Genomic DNA, 6,061 nt, shown 5'->3' on the forward strand with positions numbered 1-6,061 from the left:
TTAACAACTGAGATGACACACGGAGATACCGATATGGTGCCACATGTCTAATTAGGGTTGGCACAACCCCAACAAATAGTAATATTTGGGACAGCTATATCTGCGGTTGTCATACCCACATTGGTATGACAAGTAGTGGAGACAACTGTATGCGTTTTGTGCAGCGAACTTAGTGAATGTTGCAACGCAGAACGATGTAGACGCCCCTACTATTTATACGGTGATATTTTCATTTTAGTTATTTTTTGCCTCGGCCGGTTCTCTCCGTGCAGACGACACGATAATATTTCGTATATTTTTAAATGATGCGCTTAATTAAAAAACTTATGTTACTGCGATGAAAAGCGTGGGGTCTGCTGACGGAGACTAGATAAGTGCGCATTGGGCAATTAATCTCACGACGCGACACACGGCGCGCCGCGCAGCCTCCATCTTCGACGAAGGATTCAAGGGACGACTTTTCCTCGCGTCAGCCAATGACCGATCGCGCAAGTCGCGCCAAATGGAATCCTCTTCGTCTTCGTCGGCACTTTCTTCGGGCAGCGGGATCTGTAACACACACGCACGCACCACGTACACAGGTATAGACAGGTATCCTGAAAGAACGACCGACTGGCGGGGGACGCGGCAGAAGGTGCCCGCCTCGGCGAGGGCCGACTAAAGGGTGTATGATTGATCGCGCCATGGCATGCCAGATAATGCAATTTTATTTCATTTGATTCCGCGGGGGTAATTGCTATTTTGGCGGGTCTGCCGCGCCGAACGGCCGACGGAGTGATGTATTGGCGTGGCTCTTTCTTCCTCTGCCCGCCCTCCCGACCCCCACCCCGGGCTTGCCTCCTTTCTCCCCCCGCCATCTCGCGATATATATTAACTCCAGTCAGGATTATTGCTTCGAGGGTGGAAAAGAGCGGATCGATCACGTGCGAAGGAAGGTGGAGAATCGTCGGCTCGCCGCTTCCGCCGTCAAAGACCGCGCGGGGCGATAAATCTCGCGTCTTCCTGCCATCTTGTTTTGGAAAGGAGCCTAATCGGCCGTGCGATTGATTTAGATCGCCCGATTTACCTCGCCTCGCAGCCGACCTCGTGTAATGCTCCATGCGAAATTGGAGAATCGCGATGATTGCGTTATGGCGAACCGCGCGCGGATCTCTCTTTGTTTCAATACAACTCGTTCCGTACGCGCCTTTCCTCGTTTTAATAATAGACTTTACCGAGAATATCGTGGATATGTTTAATTAATTGTAAATTTCCGTGCCAATGAATGCCGTAAGATTTTCCCCGGGTCTCACAATGATTCGTACGGTTCGTCAATTCATGGTAAAAATGTCCAGGCGTTGCGTATTAATTCGACTTTCTCGCGCTTAGCGCACAAAAGAATTGCAGTTGAATGGAGGAGTGCGTTAAACACACGCATTTGCAGAAGTTTGTTGCTAATCGCATGAACAAAGCGTCATCTTCAAAATCCTGAGCGCTCTACGCGGCGATGTAACCGAAGCTTTCGTCGCAATAAATTCAAAATAATATCCAAAGGCAACGCGACGTGCAATGGTAGCGCGGCAACCCAGCGGCGTGTTTCTATTTGACGTCGCGGTGCCGCGGGTGCATGGCGTCGCCGCGCAGTTGGTTAGCGTTAATTGTAATGCTTTTTGGTCCATACGCGATTACACGATGAAATAATCCCTCATTTATGAGTTAAGTGGTCTGTGGAACTCAACGGCGCTTCTGATGAAATGCTCACGGCGAGTGCACCGCTGGTTCTGAGGAGGATCGTTGAGGAAAGAGAAAGAGAGAGAGGGAGGGGGGGGGAGCGAGAGAGAAGGGCGGAAACACACGCCGGAGAGAGGACGTGAGAGCGAGAGGTGAAAAGGGTGGCCGGCGGGCGGATGGAGGTCAGGGGGTAGGTAACTGCGGCACCAACCACGCGACCCTACGGCGATATGGTCCTTTGCTCGCATTATAATTATGTTCCGCCGTCCGTAAAATTGCAAATAATTAAGATTTGGTCGATGCGAGAGCGCGAAACGTAATAATGTCGTGCGGGTTGTTTCGCTGCACTTCGCGGCTGCGGAGGGAGAACGATTGTGAGTTGCCGAGGTCTTTCTTGCTCATTCAGACGTAATAAACGACATTTGCTTTAACGCAATATCTGACTATCGGGAGACAATAATAAAAATGAGCTGGCTTTTTATCAAAGTAGTTTTTGTAAGGCCAGCGCGAGAGTCGTCTCTCTTTTTCGTAATTTCATAGAGTCAGTGTCAGTTAAATCGCGCATCTAAATTCCGCTGATTACTTGAAGCGATCTCTCGGCAACGCTCGCAACGCAATGACGTATCGGCAATTAAAACGCGAAGTTAATGGGCGAAATTACTCGAGTCAAAGCCGGCATCACGGCGATCTCGCGTCACCGAGCAGAAATTACAAACCCTCACCGCGCTCGCGTTGCCGTTCTGCTACTTGGTTGTCGGTATAACCGCTCCGACGGGGGCCACCATTATCCGGCAATTTGGGATCATCCGCGGGAGACATCAGAAGAACCAAAAATATACTTACAATTAGCTATCGTGCACAAATAAATGTAATTCGCCCTCGCTCTCGAGGCCATTTCGGGGGAGGCGCGCGCAAATCCGCGCATCGTTGCGTGAAAAAGGGTGGAGCGGGAAACAAGTTTGGTGCATCGGGAAAGAAAGAAGTATTTTGAGTTTACATTTGTACAAAGCGTACCCGTAATTGTTAAATGGCGGATATAATTTTTAGACCGCGCAAAGAGCGTATATGTGTCATGTACTCTCGTGATGATAATTTAATCGATCGTTGGCGAAATTACCTCTTTTTTTTAATGCCGGAAAGTATTTAATTATGTGTTGTACTCATTGTGTTGTTGTATCATTAAATATGCGGTACCATTACCGCACGGGAAAAAATTTGAATACTTTGTGCCGACAAATAATTATTTCGTGAACGCAAAGGCTACTGTGCAAGCTTGCTTCAAAGTGATAAGAACCGAATTAAAGTTACATACAAATTAGCCCGATAATGCGCACGTGAAGCAACGCGTTCTCGCAACATTCGTCGATGCCGAAGTATGTTGAGGGTGAAAAGCCTACCCCCCTACACTCCGCTATACGGTAGCTTTTTTCCTCCCTCCTTCCTTTGACCTCCGCCACTGTGCTTTCCTTCTCTCCTTCTTCTCGAAGCGTGAGATCGTTCTGCGCAAATTGGCCGTGGCTTTTTTAATTTACACTCGCTCTGTGCTGCGACTGCTTCGTTCCTCTGTGCTGCGACAAGTCGATGGGTGGTGGGTTAACTCATTTGCCGGCCATCTTGCATATATATATATATATATATATATATATATATCACGTCGAGTTTTGTGATATTTCTTAATTAAATATAGCTTCAAGTTAAAAATGAAATTAAATAGAAGGCAGTGTTTTTTTGCCGGCTCGGCCGACCCCGTATCTCGCTTCCACCCCCGACGAACGGAGCCCTTCCTACCCTGACTATTCCTCGGCTCGACAATGGCGAATAAGGTTACCCAGTCGCTTGGCAGCTTCGACCAACCCTCTCTCTCTCTTTCCGTGGACCACCCGCTATACATATTTCACGTCGAAATAATTAAACGCCGCTGGACCGCGAGTCGACTCGCCCTAAGGTCGAGTGGAGCCGAGTCGCGATTATTAATTAGGTCGTAGCTGCCTCGCCGACCTCGGCTCTCGATTTTCTGATAAGGTCGACTGACCATTGGCCTCGGATGAATAATACGTTAAGCTTTCTGTAAAGTTACAAATTACCCCTTACGCGTGCATATTTATCAAGAAATTTACTCTTATTTTCTTCTCTCAATATTATCTGTAAATGGTTATTGTAAAATTCTTATATTTATTTCTTAATTAATTATAGTATAGATATGAAATAGAATTAAAAATATTGAACGATTAGTTTGCAGCTATTTTTCCAAAATTATTTACCGCACGTCTGTCGCTGTACAGGATTTATTTTATACGTACAATAAAATGGTTCTGACAAGCCACGTGCGATCGCCATCGAAATCCTGCATCCTCGGCCGTCTTGGTAATTTGTGCACCAATTTGAGGGGAGCCCTGACGCTCGCGTAACGCTAATTCTCGGAGATACTGTCAACCCGGCGGCGATTATCAATTGCCTTGTCAATTACACCCCGTCCAGGGGACGACGCGCACATGCTGGTAGACCGTGCCGTCGCCGATCCTCCACCCTCTACTTCCTCCACCGACTCTCGGCCGAATCTCGAGCCCGGCCTGATCGCAACGAGTTATTTAATTACCACGATCTATCACCAGGTGTCAGCTTCCAGTCTATAATGCATGATCGATCGTAGCCCCGAGCTCTCCTCCTTCAACCCTTTGCTTCCGCGCTTCGGAAAACGCACGTTATATGTGTGTGAGGGCACGTGCGCGCGAATATAATAGCCGACATATGTGAAATTTGTAAGATAGGTTTTGTAGTTTCTCTTGTTCTTATATCTTCGCCACATCACGATTTAAATATAAACTTTATCGATCCAAGAAAAAACCTATGTAACAAGAATCCTTCCAAGCTGAAGGATTTCCATAGCGAAATATTCAGAATTTCAGCGGTGGGGGGGGGGAAGAAGCGAGGGGCAGAGAATTCATATAATGCGTAAAAGTTATAAAAATATTTTTCAAAACGCGAGAAAGAGGGGCGCGCGCCCTTGCACACGTCGCATTCGTCTCCAGGCTGTGTTTCGCCTATTTATCAAACCGAAAGTCCGACTTATTCCACGCACGTATCGCCCGGCGTACCCTACGAAAATGCGTTGAACGCGTGGCGGGTTCTACTTAATCCTTAATTATCTCGTGTAAATCTTAATTCCTCCGTCCCGGCGAGTCGTATACTTGCGCATAGCGTCGTTAGCTACGCCCGCCGTAAACACCGCGCGCCAAGCATTTCGGACGTGAAACTTTTAAACGACGGGAGGGATCGATTAAGGCATAACTTCCATTAAGGTACATAACTCTCGATTGGCAGCACGGGGTACGGGGAATTGGGATCGGCGAAACGACAGAGCTAACCGAGCCCGTCTTTTTCATCGTCATTTTTATCGGCGCGGATAAGACGGCCGGGGCTAATTCGCATTCCCCTTGATGTCTGGCGGAGTTAACGGTTTTAAGGGATGAAACGCGTATAGATCGGAGGTTGGTGGCTGCGAGCGTAGGGACGCTCCGGCGAGGAGAGCGAGGAGACGGTCGAGGCGAGGAGGCGAAGCAAGAAATTGATATAGCATACGAAAATGAATTGCCCCTTTGCCGAAGAATGTTCCACGGCAATCTGCCCTGCGCCTCGCTTTTTATGCTTTTTATGCTCATTTTCAATTTTGCTCCCCGCCCCGTCCTCAGGCTCTCGCCTGGGCTCGACGACGCCCCCAGGTTTTCCCATAAAACCTTGCGGTATTACAATACCTTGTCGAGCCTCCGCCGCCGGCGCCCTTCGCGTCGATAACTGGATGAATACAAACGGACGTATTATCAGTGTCAAGGCGCGTCTCTCCTTCGTGAAGAAGACATTTCGCGTGTAAACAGATCGCGTCACGTCTCCCGGCGTTTAAAGTGACATTGGTATTTATCGGCGGGCGAAATCTATTCGATATTTATCACCGCGTTGCAAATAAAAACTTGCAGGATGCAATATAATCCAATATAAACGTCGTTGTTGACAATATCGTAATTACTCGTCATTTAATTTAAATTAGCAAATTTTCATTTGAGAATTCTCGCGTACTTTCTCAGTTTATCGATACTGATACGATAAATACTGTACAATAAATACAATAAATGAAAATAGCACAAGTATTTCTTCTAAAATGCTCCCAAAACATTAAATACCTCGCGATTCGTATTAGATGCAACAATCCGCGACGTCAACTTTTCCCGACTCTCGCGTCCTTATTTGGTAAAAGCAGAATTTTGTTTTGTCAAGAAGTTATTAATGTGTTTAGTATTCAAATGCGGACGTCGCGCGAGGATGTCCCTACAATTCCGATTAAAATGTATCCGACGGG

At 47.3% G+C, this 6,061-nt stretch overlaps 1 pseudogene; it reads left to right on the plus strand.

The window, feature by feature from the left end:
• The window catches only part of LOC105564979, a 13,471-nt pseudogene that overhangs the window by 3,251 nt on the left and 4,159 nt on the right, over window positions 1-6,061 (plus strand).

The sequence above is a fragment of the Vollenhovia emeryi genome, unplaced genomic scaffold (genome assembly GCF_000949405.1).
Source record: "Vollenhovia emeryi isolate VEMERY1.0 unplaced genomic scaffold, V.emery_V1.0 DF939157.1, whole genome shotgun sequence".
NCBI lineage: Eukaryota > Metazoa > Arthropoda > Insecta > Hymenoptera > Formicidae > Vollenhovia > Vollenhovia emeryi.